Genomic DNA, 16,784 nt, shown 5'->3' with positions numbered 1-16,784 from the left:
GGACATAAAAAATTATTATGCAGTACGTTTTTTTACCATGTCCTCTCTCAAGGGCGTAGGAACCGGGGGGGCTGGGGGCTCCATCCCCCAGTGAAAAATATGGGGGGCGGAAGTATCATTCCGCCCCCCCCCCCCCGCTTCGCAAATCAGAAAACCCCTTTTTCATTTCTCAATAAATGATAACAACATTCGTCATTTTACTCAGAACATTTTGGCAGAAAAAAATCTCATTTGGAGCACCAAATTGCATCTAAGGCCAGTTGAAAATGCAAAATTATTTACAAAATGGAGTGGGTGTTGAAGTGTGCTATGTTGCACCAAATTGCATCTGAGGCCACCTGGAAATGCAAAAAATTTCCAAAGGGGAGGGGGACACCCTTAGACCCCTCCCCCAGGCCGGCCATCAGTCTTCAGCCCCCCCCCCCACTCAACCTCTCTAGATCGTCGTAGAAATTTGACTCACCGGGCTGTACTTTTAACACGACAGTTTCTACAAGTAATTAACCATAAGGTGGTTGTTTTATCGATAAGACCATGTGCCCTCTACCCAAGCAGACCGCTGTTCAAACATTTGTGCGTCTTGCCACCTTTTTACTTCTAAACTCAGTTCATGACATAAAATAACTTTTAGTTGTAAACTGAAACATCCATGTAACTCTCAAGTCTAGAAATATGTCGTGAAGCACCGACGAACTGTCGGCGAACGAAGCTGTGTATATGTGCTATCTCTTCGATGAGCTATGGGAATTACCCTTTCCTTTTGCTGTGAGATCGTGATGGGTGCAATGGCGTCGCCAGACATTTCAATCTTGGGGGTACAGCTGCACTATAATCAGGGGGGCACAATGTTTACTTGTGAATACCGTCCTGGGGGAGGGATCTAAGGGGAGGGGATGAATTTTTTTATTATAGGTCCTTAGATGCAATATCTGGTGCTATGTTTTGCAACTTGAAGTAACTTTATGTACAAGAATTTTCGGGCTTAGTCTGTCCAATATTTATGTTTTAATTGAGGCAGATAAAGTTTATGTTTGAGTATTTATTTGACACTACAAATCGCATCTGGGGGCACATGGGGCGCACGATTTTTGGGGGGAGGGCACGTTCCCCCTGCCACACCCGGCCACCCCTTGGTGACGCCACTGGATGGGTGTGCAGGGCATCCTGGTGCAATTAATTGTTCTCGTATGGCGGTGAAGGGATTTCTGGGGGGGGTAGCCGTCACCCAGGCTCTGCGCGTATTATTGAGACTGAATAATTGACGGTGCCAATTGTAAACTGTCACGCTTCCTGATCATGCATCACGTAGGCCTATTAATTTCAGTAAATAAAGGGCATGTACGTCATCAACGCATATTTTAAGGGAAGGAAGTGTCTATTGATATGTTATATAGACCAAGAGTTAAAAGGGAAAATGACGGGAAAAAAACGGTCTTTGATGAATTGCGCACTTTTAACAGCAAAAGTTTGCCGATTTTCTGAAGAAAAGGGACGGTGTCCTATACCTGTATATATGGCCATATAAACCGGTTTCCGACTAGACAATTTGCAACGTAATGTTACTTAATGCAGTGAACCGTGAGAAATTTGTTCAATAGCCTATCATTAGTTTCCGCAAAATTTTGGAACATTGTTTAGTTCTTCAGTTCAGTGGTTAAACGAAAAATTTCACAGAAAATTATTGCATGCTTACATTTCGACAGACCTCAACATTCAAGTCCTTATACTCATAGCCTTCATAGGCCTATAGCACTGATTACTTTCACGCAGTGACCGGAAAACGAGGAGGAAATAAAAGGGACTCAAATCAATGCCTATCATTGCTATGCGTTCCGTGGGTCAAAAACGGGCGTTCTTTCATAGCGCCCTTTATATGTTTACGGTTCTGATATACGGACATACACTGGTGACATATGATGACTATACCTCGATCAGTTGCCCAAACATCCTAAGGTTACTATATTTGCTGTCATCGTCTTCAATTCTTCCATCTTTATCAGGTGCGTATCCAGGGGGGCGTTGGGGGCGCGCGCCCCCCGGGTAAGGAAAAGAGGAGAGAAAAAAAAGAGAAGAAAAAGGGAAAAGGAGGGGAAAAAAGAAAAGGAGGAGAGGAAGGAAGGGAAAAGAAAAACAAAAAAGAGAGAAAAAGGAGAAAAGGAGGGAGTAGAAGATAGCCAAGACCTCGGGAAGAGAAAGATCCCTATTATATACACAGGGTAGCCAGTGACAGATCAAGGATTACGGAGGGGGTGTGCGCCTCACCCTACCCCTTACCCCGACAACTCCATTTTTGACGTTTCCGTTTTTCCTCTCTCACTAATGTACTTGAACTCGACCGAGTCGTCGGGGAACATAACGCATTTCGGGAAGGGGGCGACCGCCCCCCCCCCCGAGCAAATTTTCTTTATGACATCGCTAGTAATTTCAAAATAGACAATCCTTAGATGCAACTTACAAGGCCTGGGAAGTGTCATTTCCAGCGATCTGGGAGGCAGTTTCGGCCAAAATTTTTCTTGTACGCTTCGCGCCAACTCATGGTGGCGCTTCGCTTAGATAGTTTGCCTACAGGCTTCGCCCTCCCTTGGCAATTACTCGCTACACGCCTGTTCGAATTTGTAAAGCAAAGAGCAGATATAACATCATATCAATGAGCATTGAAATGCATGTTCCACGATGTACAGCCTCAAAAACTGTCAATGTGTGTAGTCAAAGGCGTAGGAGCCAGATTGGATTTGGGGGCTGTAATGACTTGCCCGAAAAAAATGCCAACATTTTTCGCGCGCGAAGCGCGCATTCAACATGTCGATGCCAATATCATATAGGCAAGATCGGTCATTACATTGTATGGCATCGTGTACCGCACGGTCCGTCAAAGTTGCACAGTATACCGCCGGATGCTAATGTAAACAACCAAATGTCTTATGTAGATGGAGAAAAAGCATACAGATCCATTTATGTCAAAACTCTCTTTTACAGTAGTAATGTCGGCCAAGCTTACAACTTTATTTCAATTACCAAGGAGATCATTTTTAAGCTATTCATTGCTATTTATTTTTCTTTCAGTAGGTGCTCCAAAAAAATGGGAAAACAATTGGGGGGGGGGGCTGCAGCCCCCTCCTCCTATGGGACCTACGCCTATGAGTGAAGTGTTCGGTTTCGATATACCTGATATCGGAAATATCTCCTATTTTTCTGTTCATTCAACCAAGTTTTGTAAAAGCCATTATAAGAGGTTGCAATATTTCTACACCAATAAATTAACTGTGTCGGAATTTTCCAAAATTTCCTCACCAACATTCTTCATCATACTTTCCTCTACTCGTTCAATTTTCACCTGTCTGTTAGGGGTTCAAGGAGGTTTTTCTGTATTGGTTGTCTATAGTTTGAATTTTGTGCAACATTATGGGTATGTTTTCAAGTGATTTTATTCACGAGAAAAGTCAATTTTCAAATTCTCAACAAGTAATGGGCTTAAAACCTTGAAAAGTGGGGCTTTCGGATATTGTGGGCCGTGACGTAGAATAACCTACAAAAGCAATGATCCATAGGACATGCAATCAGGTCGAACATGATGTGTGACTGGTGACAATCTTCAAAAAGGTTATGGATGGAAAAAACTTTTGGGAAATACTTGCTTCTCAGGCAAAAGTGTACATCTGGTTGCTCATTTTCAAGCCCGAGAAGTGCCATTTCCGGTGATCTGGGGGGTATCAAAACCAGAACTTTTCTTGTACGCTCCGCGCCAACCGATGGTGGCGCTCCGCTTAGATAGTAATTCGCGCCCCCCGGGTTAGAAAATCCTGGATACGCGCCTGTTTATGATATTATTTGTGTAATGGTTCGATAGTTAAACATTATAATAGAATAGTAGACGACGTACTATGGACCTTTCTTTTAGTAAACACTAAACCTTGAAACGAACATAAAATACAGCAGTACACAAGCTTAGAAACTATGCGTGAAGGAAGTACATGAAAGCGTTACTTATTAGCCTATGTGTGAGTGCTTTGTACTTTTTTACCTAAAGTTGTGATTAGGGGAACCAGGGGAGCGGATATTTTACTTTCAGCTGCATATCTCCCCAACCCTCCCTCCTCCGCCCCCCCCCCCACACCTCTCTCTTGGTGACCCCAGTGGTATACAATTAGTTCATATAGGAGGATTACATGTGGCGGCAGCTAAACCTGACTCATATTAATTATTCCGTGACTGCTTCGTAAAGTCATAGAGTTCATCTATAACTATTTGACCTTTCCAAAATGTGCGAACAAGTTTAAGGAAGACAGAAACTGCACTATCCATAAGCGTGGGAAGAGAGGGGCTCCCAATTCTCCCACTTTTTTAGAAACTTCCTACGCCACTGATTCATCAAGTAGGCATATCAGTACGTATGACTTCTTCACGGTGAGGGGAGGGAGGGGGGTTGGAGTTTGTGAATGGGAATGGGTGTACCGTGCGTGGTGAGGTTCAGTTTGTTGTGTCGTCGCATAAATATAAATATGAGTCATAGCAATTAATGTATATATAACTGTAGACTATTCAGTGATTCATATCTGAGAAGTGACCTGTCTAGGAATGTCTGCCGCAGTATATACGTCAGTGTGTATACAGGGCATATATAATAACCCTAGGGCGCTATAGCAATATAGTTTTATATTACTACACAGCGTGTAACTTATACTTCACACCAGGTGACCGACCACATCGACGAAACTCCAATATGTAAATGAAACTTTAAATGTAAGACTTTGCTGTATTTGTAGAAAGTTCTCTGACGTCATTGAAAAGGGTCCAGTCCTTATATGGACTTGGTCAATTGTTTCGGATAGTAATATGTTGTTCACCTGTTCAATCATTTGGTTGTGATTCATAACTTTACCAAAACAACGTACCAGGCCAGCTCCATGATGCAATTTCGGATGGTAACCAGAACGGAGCGTGACTTTTTCAGCGTTTTATCTCAGCAAGGCTATATGCGTGATGACTGCATGGGAAGTATAAGTTTCCAGGTTTTTCATTGCGATGAGTTCATGGGAATAAAGTCGTTGGAGTTGTTGACAATTCATAATCATGGACGAAAAATATGAATCTAAGAGATTGACTTCGGTCAGCTTGCGGCTTTGATAAGCCAATGATGGCTTTTTTGCGAGTTCCTGCTTGCAAGAGGATCTAAATACATACATACACATACATTGGTGAGACGGCAGCCCTTCAACCCCTTCATATTTTTGAAGCTGACATCCGTTTATCCGTTCCACTGTTGAATTTCCTTTATATACGTTATTCACTAGGCTCCACTATGGTGAACTAGTGATGCAATCTATTAGGTGACGTAAAACTGTCTTGTATAACTTGACGTCATTCATCGATAAATTCTTACCTTTATAACAAAGGATTTCAATACGGTACTAAGTTTTCAAGGGAATTTTCAATGAATGGTTTTTCAACTATATGTGAACAAACCATAGAAATTGATAAGGAATTTCTATGGAACAACTTTAGTACCCATTTTTTCAGTCAGTCGTTCGTGGTAAAAGTAAGTTGTTCCAAAAACGTTGTAAGTTAACTTTCAAGGGCTAAGCAAAACAATAACGGAAATTTTGTGATGTACGCGGTTAGTACCCATTGTATAAATGAATGATATCTGAATTAAGTTTAAGATAACTGAAATTTTTTAGAATTATTTCAGACATATGAAGTTGAATGTGAGATATCTGAATTAAAACTCCAGATATATCACGGTTGAAGATAAGATTCTTCGTCCTGTATATGTAAGGAAGCCTAAATATAGTACGGTCCATGTGCGATTTCAACCGATGTAATACCACCAGTCTCAATGCACTGAGTGACAGTATACTGTTTCCCTAATTGAGTTATTTCATTGCGAAAAACTCGATGCGAGTAACTCAGTAAGAGTCAGAACGAATTCCGAGAAGATGAAAGCTTTTAACAAAATTAGTAATTTAGCACTCTAAATTCTGGAGGTAAAAATTGATTGTTTTGCACGTGAAATTTAAAATCTTGTTACCAAATTGTTACGTCTGACCTTGACTTAGTGCTATCAGAAGGCAATAAGGCGAGAAAAGAACCTTTGGCAAGTTAAACGAGAATCGGACCTGCTGTTATCCTCGGAGGATTTTCCATCACCAATTAAATTTTGTTTTAGAGCGATGATCAACTCAATCACCGATAATTCGGGGTGGAACCGGTAGGAACTTATTTTAATTTATTAGAGCAAATAGTAAATAGCAAATAGGTGCCTATACAGGTGACGGGGTCGGGTTGCATGAGATGATGAGAACGGTTAAATTTCTTCCCACTAATTAATGTACAATTATTTAACGTCACAACATTGAATAGACGGTATTGCAGGTAAGGGAACACACATTGGGAGAAGGCACTAATCCCGACGGTGTACGCTTGGGAAGGGCAATGTGTATAGAAGGACCAAATTTACCATAAAGTAAGTTGCATAGTTGCAAGTAAGTTAAATGTATAGTAGTGTTCCTTTATGAAGGAACTCTAATGTATTGTGCAAGCGAGCTCCCTCCATTATCGGGAAATTCCCTCAGATTTGTAATTAGCAACATTCGAACCTTGGAAATGGTCAGTCTAATTTTCTCATCCGTGATTCATTCAAATACCTGTTTGAACGTAGCAGCCACTAAGAGCAGCCACTAACAGCAGCCAATAGTGTATACATCAACGTTACACGCCGTTGGCCACTGATGTTTGTACACTGTGACGAGCGCTGGGTACGCTGTGGCGGGAAAGTTGATCCCCAGCAGCCACTAAGGGCAGCCTAAATTAGCGGACAATAACAAGACTGCTACTTTTTCGTACCTGTTTTAAAGCGATAATAATTAACGCTATGAATACTGTAAAATGCCAATAATTGCACCATATGAGAGATGAGTTGTTGCTCTTTCATGTAATATAATTTTGGAATTTAATGGTGGACGAAATCTGCATCCATATTGAACTGAAACTTGTGATCCTACCAAATCTTGTGGAGAAAGGCGTAAATGGCGGCAATTTTTATACCATTTTTTTTTTTTTTTCAAATGTCTAAACAATTAATTTATGAGAATATGCAACAGTCAAGAGGGGTACAATGACGATGTTAAGTTATTCCTCTTACAAGTGGTATGAAAAAACAGCCAGTAACACTTTGATTTATTGAAATTCGATGGCTACAAACCGTTCGATCCTAACAGGAGTGGGATGCAAATGGGAAAATTAGCTCGAAAGGCGCGGTAATGTGTTATGATCCAAACGTATTATTATTTCAAAATCGGTTAATTTGAGTTATCGACCTAGTTAGTAGGTCCGGTTAGCATCAAATCAAAGAAAACAATTTCTTCTTTCACGTGTAATACCTACTATCGGTAACAAAGCCGAATTTTTGCCCAAAAGTGGCCTAAACGTTTTAAAATATTGATTTTTTTTTCTTTCTTCTTCAAAATCAATTAATTTTAGTTATGGAGCCTACTGGCATGTCTGGTTAGCACATTAAAGTAGAAAGGTTCCTCTTTCACGTGGTATACCTCTACTATCGGTAACAAAAATGATTTCTTGACCAAAAGTGGCCTTAAAGTTTTAACCCCGATACGGACATCTCTAAACGCGCTGTATATCTAATGTGTAATGATCCAAAAAATGATTGTTTTTTTCAAAAATCGATTAACTTTAGTTATGGAGCCTACTAGGATGTCCGAAAAGGACCACATTAAAGTAGACAGGTTCATCTTTCACGTGATGTACCTCTACTATCGGTAACAAAAATGATTTCTTGACCAAAAATTCCCTTAAAGTTTTAACCCCGATACGGACATCTGTAAACGCGCTGTATATACGTAATGTGTAATGATAAGAAAAATGGTTAATTTTTATTTTTTCAAAATCGATTAACTTTAGTTATGGAGCCTACTGGCATGTCCGGTTAGCACCACATTAAAGTAGACAGGTTCATCTTTCACGTGGTATACCTCTACCATCGGTAACAAAAATGATTTCTTGACCAAAAATGGCCTTAAAGTTTTAACCCCGATACGCACATCTCTAAACGCGCCGTATATACGTTATGTGTAATGATCAGATAAATTTATAATTTTTATTTTTTTCAAAATCGATTAACTTTAGTTATGGAGCCTACTGGCATGTCCGGTTAGCACCACATTAAAGTAGACAGGTTCATCTTTCACGTGATATACCTCTACTATCGGTAACAAAAATGATTTCTTGACCAAAAGTGGCCTTAAAGTTTTAACCCCGATACGGACATCTCTAAACGCGCTGTATATACGTTATGTGTAATGATCAGAAAAATTTATGATTTTTATTTTTTTCAAAATCGATTAACTTTAGTTATGGAGCCTACTGGCATGTCCGGTTAGCACCACATTAAAGTAGACAGGTTCATCTTTCACGTGGTATACCTCTACTATCGGTAACAAAAATGATTTCTTGACCAAAAATTCCCTTAAAGTTTTAACCCCGATACGGACATCTCTAAACGCGCTGTATATACGTAATGTGTAATGATCAGAAAAATCGTTAATTTTTATTTTTTTCAAAATCGATTAACTTTAGTTATGGAGCCTACTGGCATGTCCGGTTAGCACCACATTAAAGTAGACAGGTTCATCTTTCACGTGGTATACCTCTACTATCGGTAACAAAAATGATTTCTTGACCAAAAATGGCCTTAAAGTTTTAACCCCGATACGGACATCTCTAAACGCGCTGTATATCTAATGTGTAATGATCAGAAAAATGGTTAATTTTTATTTTTTCAAAATCGATTAACTTTAGTTATGGAGCCTACTGGCATGTCCGGTTAGCACCACATTAAAGTAGACAGGTTCATCTTTCACGTGAAGTACCTCTACTATCGGTAACAAAAATGATTTCTTGACCAAAAATGGCCTTAAAGTTTTAACCCCGATACGGACATCTCTAAACGCGCTGTATATACGTAATGTGTAATGATAAGAAAAATGGTTAATTTTTATTTTTTCAAAATCGATTAACTTTAGTTATGGAGCCTACTGGCATGTCCGGTTAGCACCACATTAAAGTAGACAGGTTCATCTTTCACGTGGTATACCTCTACTATCGGTAACAAAAATGATTTCTTGACCAAAAATGGCCTTAAAGTTTTAACCCCGATACGGACATCTCTAAACGCGCTGTATATACGTTATGTGTAATGATCAGAAAAATGGTTAATTTTTATTTTTTTCAAAATCGATTAACTTTAGTTATGGAGCCTACTGGCATGTCCGGTTAGCACCACATTAAAGTAGACAGGTTCATCTTTCAAGTGGTATACCTCTACTATCGGTAACAAAAATGATTTCTTGACCAAAAATGGCCTTAAAGTTTTAACCCCGATACGGACATCTCTAAACGCGCTGTATATACGTAATGTGTAATGATAAGAAAAATCGTTAATTTTTATTTTTTCAAAATCGATTAACTTTAGTTATGGAGCCTACTGGCATGTCCGGTTAGCACCACATTAAAGTAGACAGGTTCATCGTTCACGTGGTATACCTCTACTATCGGTAACAAAAATGATTTCTTGACCAAAAATGGCCTTAAAGTTTTAACCCCGATACGGACATCTCTAAACGCGCAGTATATACGTTATGTGTAATGATCAGATAAATTTATAATTTTTATTTTTTCAAAATCGATTAACTTTAGTTATGGAGCCTACTGGCATGTCCGGTTAGCACCACATTAAAGTAGACAGGTTCATCTTTCACGTGGTATACCTCTACTATCGGTAACAAAAATGATTTCTTGACCAAAAATGGCCTTAAAGTTTTAACCCCGATACGGACATCTCTAAACGCGCTGTATATACGTAATGTGTAATGATAAGAAAAATGGTTAATTTTTATTTTTTCAAAATCGATTAACTTTAGTTATGGAGCCTACTGGCATGTCCGGTTAGCACCACATTAAAGTAGACAGGTTCATCTTTCACGTGGTATACCTCTACTATCGGTAACAAAAATGATTTCTTGACCAAAAATGGCCTTAAAGTTTTAACCCCGATACGGACATCTCTAAACGCGCAGTATATACGTTATGTGTAATGATCAGATAAATTTATAATTTTTATTTTTTTCAAAATCGATTAACTTTAGTTATGGAGCCTACTGGCATGTCCGGGTAGCACCACATTAAAGTAGACAGGTTCATCTTTCACGTGGTATACCTCTACTATCGGTAACAAAAATGATTTCTTGACCAAAAATTCCCTTAAAGTTTTAACCCCGATACGGACATCTCTAAACGCGCAGTATATACGTAGTGTGTAATGATCAGAAAAATGGTTAATTTTTATTTTTTTCAAAATCGATTAACTTTAGTTATGGAGCCTACTGGCATGTCCGGTTAGCACCACATTAAAGCAGACAGGTTCATCTTTCACGTGGTATAACTCTACTATCGGTAACAAAAATGATTTCTTGACCAAAAATGGCCTTAAAGTTTTAACCCCGATACGGACATCTCTAAACGCGCTGTATATACGTTATGTGTAATGATCCAAAAAATGATTAATTCCTGTGTGGGCAATTGGGCCTTTGAGGTTGCTGCATGGGTCCCGTAACAGTTAAAATATGAAGTCGTTGGTATTTTTGGATACCGCAATGTCCAATAGGGCCAACACCTGTAAACGAATTATCCTGCTTTTTGTTAACATAATCAAATCACGTGTGGGCCATGGGCCCTTGAGGCCATGGTAGAGGATAAATTTGTAGTCATAGGTTTTTCTTTTTTTAATACCCGACAACCTTATGGTCCAGCGCCAATAAAAAGAAATCATACTGCTCTCTTTTCACATGATTAAATCATGTGTGGGCCACGGGCCCTTTCTGGCTGCTGTATGGGTCCTGGTACATCATAAAGTTGTTGTTATTAGTATTTTTGGATACCCCAATTTCCAAAGGGTCCAATGCCACTTTAAGAATCACCCTGCTCTCATTTCACATAAATGAATCATATGTGGGCCACAGGCCTTTTTTGGTTGCTGCCTGCATGGGCCCATGTACATCATAAAGTTGCTGTAATTAGTATTTTGGGACACCCCAATGTTTGACTGGTGTACCGCAAAATGAATTATCCTTGTCTCTTTTCGCATGATTAATACCATTTTGATGGGCCCTTCTGCAGGGCCCGTCACAAGGTACAATTACTGTCGTTGCTATGGTTCTAAAAGTATCTTACTTTGAGTTTTATCCAGCGCTTTTGCCTTGCGTCTTTCACATGATTAAATCAACATTTGAGCCCCCTATTTTAATTGAAGGCACATTTAGACTACATACACGCACATTGTGTGGCACGGCAGCAACACATAACCTTGAATCCTGGTCATAAACGGACATAAGCTGCCCATTAAACCCTCTGTCTCTTTTCAAATTTTCTGGGTTCCCGGTCCAGTTGAGTATCGAATCGATGCAGACTGGGTTGAAAGTAAACGCGGGCCAAGTGCAGTGCAATGCAATAAACTAGGCTCACATCACTGCAAGATGCGAGCCATCATAATGACGTCACAGGTCGATTTACTGCAAATTTATCCTCTACCATGGCCCAGACAACCTCAAGGGCCCATGGCCCACGCGTGATTTGATCATGTGCAAAGACACAAGGATTATTCTATAGTTGCATTGGACCCTTTATACATTGGAGAAACCAAAAAATACCATCTACGACTTTTATCTGTACCGGGCCCCAGGCAACAGCCATAAAGTGCCCATGGCCCACACATGATTTGATTATGTTAACAAAATCAGGATAATTCTTTTAGAGGTGTTGGCCCTATTGGACATTGCGGTATCTAAAAATACCAACGACTTCATTTTTAACTGTAACGGGGCCCATGCAGCAACCTCAAAGGCCCAATTGCCCACACAGGAATTAATCATTTTTTTGATCATTACACATAACGTATATATATGTTGAATTTGACATGTTGATAGACGTAATGACATATTGGTATTTTGTCTCGATATGTTCATATGGAATTGTAACATGTTGATATCGAATTGGACATATATATTAACTTGGACACTCCACTTTCTTTTTCGACATTTATGGAACGTTTGGCTCTCCGTACTCTTCGACTGTCTTTGTGTTATGTTTTAACTTAGTTTTGTATGATCTGATCATCTGATCACTGTATCGTCTCTGTATTCCAATCAGGTCTTGGTAATAAACAGAAAGTAATTCATCAATTCTTTTCATGTTGCGATCACTCAGCTGATTAGATTTAAGAACTTTCATTCTCTATTCAGCATGACCAATTGTTCGTGGTACCGAAACTTTACGAACGTTTCTGGAAATACTATTTATATCTACATCTATATTAATATGTCGGTTCAAGTCACCGAGAAGTAACCCAGACCAAAAAGCAGATGACGGTAATAAAACAGTCTCCAATTCTTTCATAAGTACTGGAGAGTAAAATAGATTGGGATCATACATTTGTTCTTGTATTCACTGGCGGATCCAAGGGGGGGGGCCAAGGGGGGCCATGCCCCCCCCCCCAAAGGTGAGCAAAAAAGTGTTTCCGAACATCCGCTAAATCGTATGATTGGAAATTTAAAAAATCGAGAGGAATAGCAGTGGTAGACTAGTCTAAACCTTTTTGTTTTCTGGTTTAAAATTAAATGCAGAGCTCCCAACTGACCCGCGATTCGCGGGAATTAGACCCGCAGTCTAACACCTAAACCCGCTGACCCACACAAGCGTCCGAAAAAAACCGCATTGTAATTGTCAAGTATACATAAAAAAAATTGCATCGAATTTTGACTTAGCAACCATCATTTCTTTAGCATTTAGCATAATAGAGTATAAAACCTCCTTTACAGCATCATTTGAACTTTTGAATTGGGGCGAGCAGCGAACATTTTCCTGCCACGGGAAAGAATGAATTATCACCTACCATTCAATTTATTGATGTTACACAAAAAAAAAGGCATATTTCTCAGAAAATTTTGGGTGACAAAAGCCTTTCTAAGTGCCACCATTTTACATGTAGGCATCACCAGGATTCAAAAAAAATTCAATAGGGGAGGGGGACACCCCCTCCCCTTATACCCCTCCCCCAGGACGGCGATTCGTGGCATGGACCAGCATTTGCCTTCTCAAGAGTTGGGAGCTATGTAAATGTATGAGCATGAGGATTTACAGTTTAACACCATTTTGCAGTTACAGGCTGGTTGTAAGAAATTTATAACCTATGAGAAATAAAATTTCTTGAGAAAGATGATCCCAACTTTCCTTTATAAATATTTTAGAAAATTACACCTGGGAAACATTTTTTTTAGAAGTAAATTAACATCACCATTGTACACTTTTGTCGCACCAAATTGCATCTGAGGGCATTCAGCAATAGAAAATTTTCCAAAGGGGAGGGGGGCACCCCATCCCCTTAGACCCCTTCCCCATATCACTCTAATGCCACTTTGGCCCCTCCCAAACAGAGGCCCTGGATCCGCCAGTGCTTGTATTTGATATGCTACTGGATGTAACTAAGTGTGAATATAGGGTTTGTCATGTCTCATAGAGAGTCTGTTTAACTTATAAGACGTTTTATTGTTGTGATAATATTACAAATTATACTTTTACAAAGAGGTAATGAGAAGAGAGATTAATATCGTCAGTCATTCTTTAGAACCTCAAGATCATACTGCAGGATGATTCGTACTAGTTAACAAAAGTATCCGATCGTGTGTTAAATGTACAATGTATTCCACACAGACTCCATGTTGGTTATATGTGGTCTTATGGTACGATGTGAAGATTTTCTTGTCATGCCTCAAAAAGGTAAATGACTAACTTCTTTTGAAAGAAAATACAGTACGACGAAAAGTTATCAATTTTATTTGATTACATATTTTGTCTATATAGTCTGATATTTCGGTAAAGGTGGAGCATAGAAGTAGATTTCATACAAACAGTAGCTATGGAGCACAAATATTCAGTTTGTTCGGACAAGAAGGACAAAATTGAATCATAATTAAATCTAATCAAGAAATCAGTTTTGTTAGGGGTCTGTATCGGGGTTAAAACTTCAAGGCCATTTTTGGTCAAGAAATCATTTTTGTTACCGATAGTAGAGATATATCACGTAAAAGAGGAACCTTTCTACTTTAATGTGGTGCTAACCGGACATCCTAGTAGGCTCCATAACTAAAGTAAATCGATTTTGAAAAAAATAAAAATTAACCATTTTTCTGATCATTACACATAACGTATATACAGCGCGTTTAGAGAAGGGTCTGTATCGGGGTTAAAACTTCAAGGTCACTTTTGGTCAAGAAATCATTTTTGTTACCGATAGTAGAGTTATACCACGTAAAAGAGGAACCTTTCTACTTTAATGTGGTGCTAACCGGACATCCTAGTAGGCTCCATAACTAAAGTTAATCGATTTTGAAAAAAATTAAAAATTAACATTTTTCTGATCATTACACATAACGTATATACAGCGCGTTTAGAGAAGGGTCTGTATCGGGGTTAAAACTTCAAGGTCACTTTTGGTCAAAAAATCATTTTTGTTACCGATAGTAGAGGTATACCACGTGAAAGAAGAACCTTTCTACTTTAATGTGGTGCTAACCGGACATCCTAGTAGGCTCCATAACTAAAGTTAATCGATTTTGATAAAAATAAAAATTAACCATTTTTCTGATCATTACACATTACGTATATACAGCGCGTTTAGAGATGTCCGGATCGGGGTTAAAACTTCAAGGTCACTTTTGGTCAAGAAATCATATTTGTTACCGATAGTAAAAGTATACCACGTAAAAGAGGAACCTTTCTACTTTAATGTGGTGCTAACCGGACATCCTAGTAGGCTCCATAACTAAAGTTAATCGATTTAAAAAAAAAATAAAATTAACCATTTTTCTGATCATTACACATAACGTATATACAGCGCGTTTAGAGATGTCCGTATCGGGGTTAAAACTTTAAGGCCATTTTTGGTCAAGAAATCATTTTTGTTACCAATAGTAGAGGTATACCACGTAAAAGATGAACCTTTCTACTTTAATGTGGTGCTAACCGGACATCCTAGTAGGCTCCATAACTAAAGTTAATCGATTTTGAAAAAAATTAAAAATTAACATTTTTCTGATCATTACACATAACGTATATACAGCGCGTTTAGAGATGTCCGGATCGGGGTTAAAACTTTAAGGCCATTTTTGGTCAAGAAATCATTTTTGTTACCGATAGTAGAGGTATACCACGTAAAAGAGGAACCTTTCTACTTTAATGTGGTGCTAACCGGACATCCTAGTAGGCTCCATAACTAAAGTTAATCGATTTTGAAAAAAATTAAAAATTAACATTTTTCTGATCATTACACATTACGTATATACAGCGCGTTTAGAGAAGGGTCTGTATCGGGGTTAAAACTTCAAGGTCATTTTTGGTCAAGAAATCATTTTTGTTACCGATAGTAGAGGTATACCACGTGAAAGATGAACCTTTCTACTTCAATGTGGTGCTAACCGGACATCCTAGTAGGCTCCATAACTAAAGTTAATCGATTTTGAAAAAAATAAAAATTAACCATTTTTCTTATCATTACACATTACGTATATACAGCGCGTTTAGAGATGTCCGGATCGGGGTTAAAACTTTAAGGCCATTTTTGGTCAAGAAATCATTTTTGTTACCGATAGTAGAGGTATACCACGTAAAAGAGGAACCTTTCTGCTTTAATGTGGTGCTAACCGGACATCCTAGTAGGCTCCATAACTAAAGTTAATCGATTTTGAAAAAAATTAAAAATTAACATTTTTCTGATCATTACACATTACGTATATACAGCGCGTTTAGAGAAGGGTCTGTATCGGGGTTAAAACTTCAAGGTCATTTTTGGTCAAGAAATCATTTTTGTTACCGATAGTAGAGGTATACCACGTAAAAGAGGAACCTTTCTACTTTAATGTGGTGCTAACCGGACATCCTAGTAGGCTCCATAACTAAAGTTAATCGATTTTGAAAAAAATAAAAATTAACCATTTTTCTTATCATTACACATTACGTATATACAGCGCGTTTAGAGATGTCCGGATCGGGGTTAAAACTTTAAGGCCATTTTTGGTCAAGAAATCATTTTTGTTACCGATAGTAGAGGTATACCACGTAAAAGAGGAACCTTTCTACTTTAATGTGGTGCTAACCGGACATCCTAGTAGGCTCCATAACTAAAGTTAATCGATTTTGAAAAAAATAAAAATCATAAATTTTTCTGATCATTACACATAACGTATATACAGCGCGTTTAGAGATGTCCGTATCGGGGTTAAAACTTCAAGGTCACTTTTGGTCAAGAAATCATTTTTGTTACCGATAGTAGAGGTATACCACGTAAAAGAGGAACCTTTCTACTTTAATGTGGTGCTAACCGGACATCCTAGTAGGCTCCATAACTAAAGTTAATCGATTTTGAAAAAAATTAAAAATTAACATTTTTCTGATCATTACACATTACGTATATACAGCGCGTTTAGAGAAGGGTCTGTATCGGGGTTAAAACTTCAAGGTCATTTTTGGTCAAAAAATCATTTTTGTTACCGATAGTAGAGGTATACCACGTAAAAGAGGAACCTTTCTACTTTAATGTGGTGCTAACCGGACATCCTAGTAGGCTCCATAACTAAAGTTAATCGATTTTGAAAAAAATTAAAAATTAACATTTTTCTGATCATTACACATTACGTATATACAGCGCGTTTAGAGAAGGG

The sequence above is a fragment of the Apostichopus japonicus genome, chromosome 14, assembly GCF_037975245.1.
Source record: "Apostichopus japonicus isolate 1M-3 chromosome 14, ASM3797524v1, whole genome shotgun sequence".
Classification (NCBI taxonomy): Eukaryota; Metazoa; Echinodermata; class Holothuroidea; order Aspidochirotida; family Stichopodidae; genus Apostichopus; species Apostichopus japonicus.
This window is presented reverse-complemented; position numbering follows the sequence as displayed.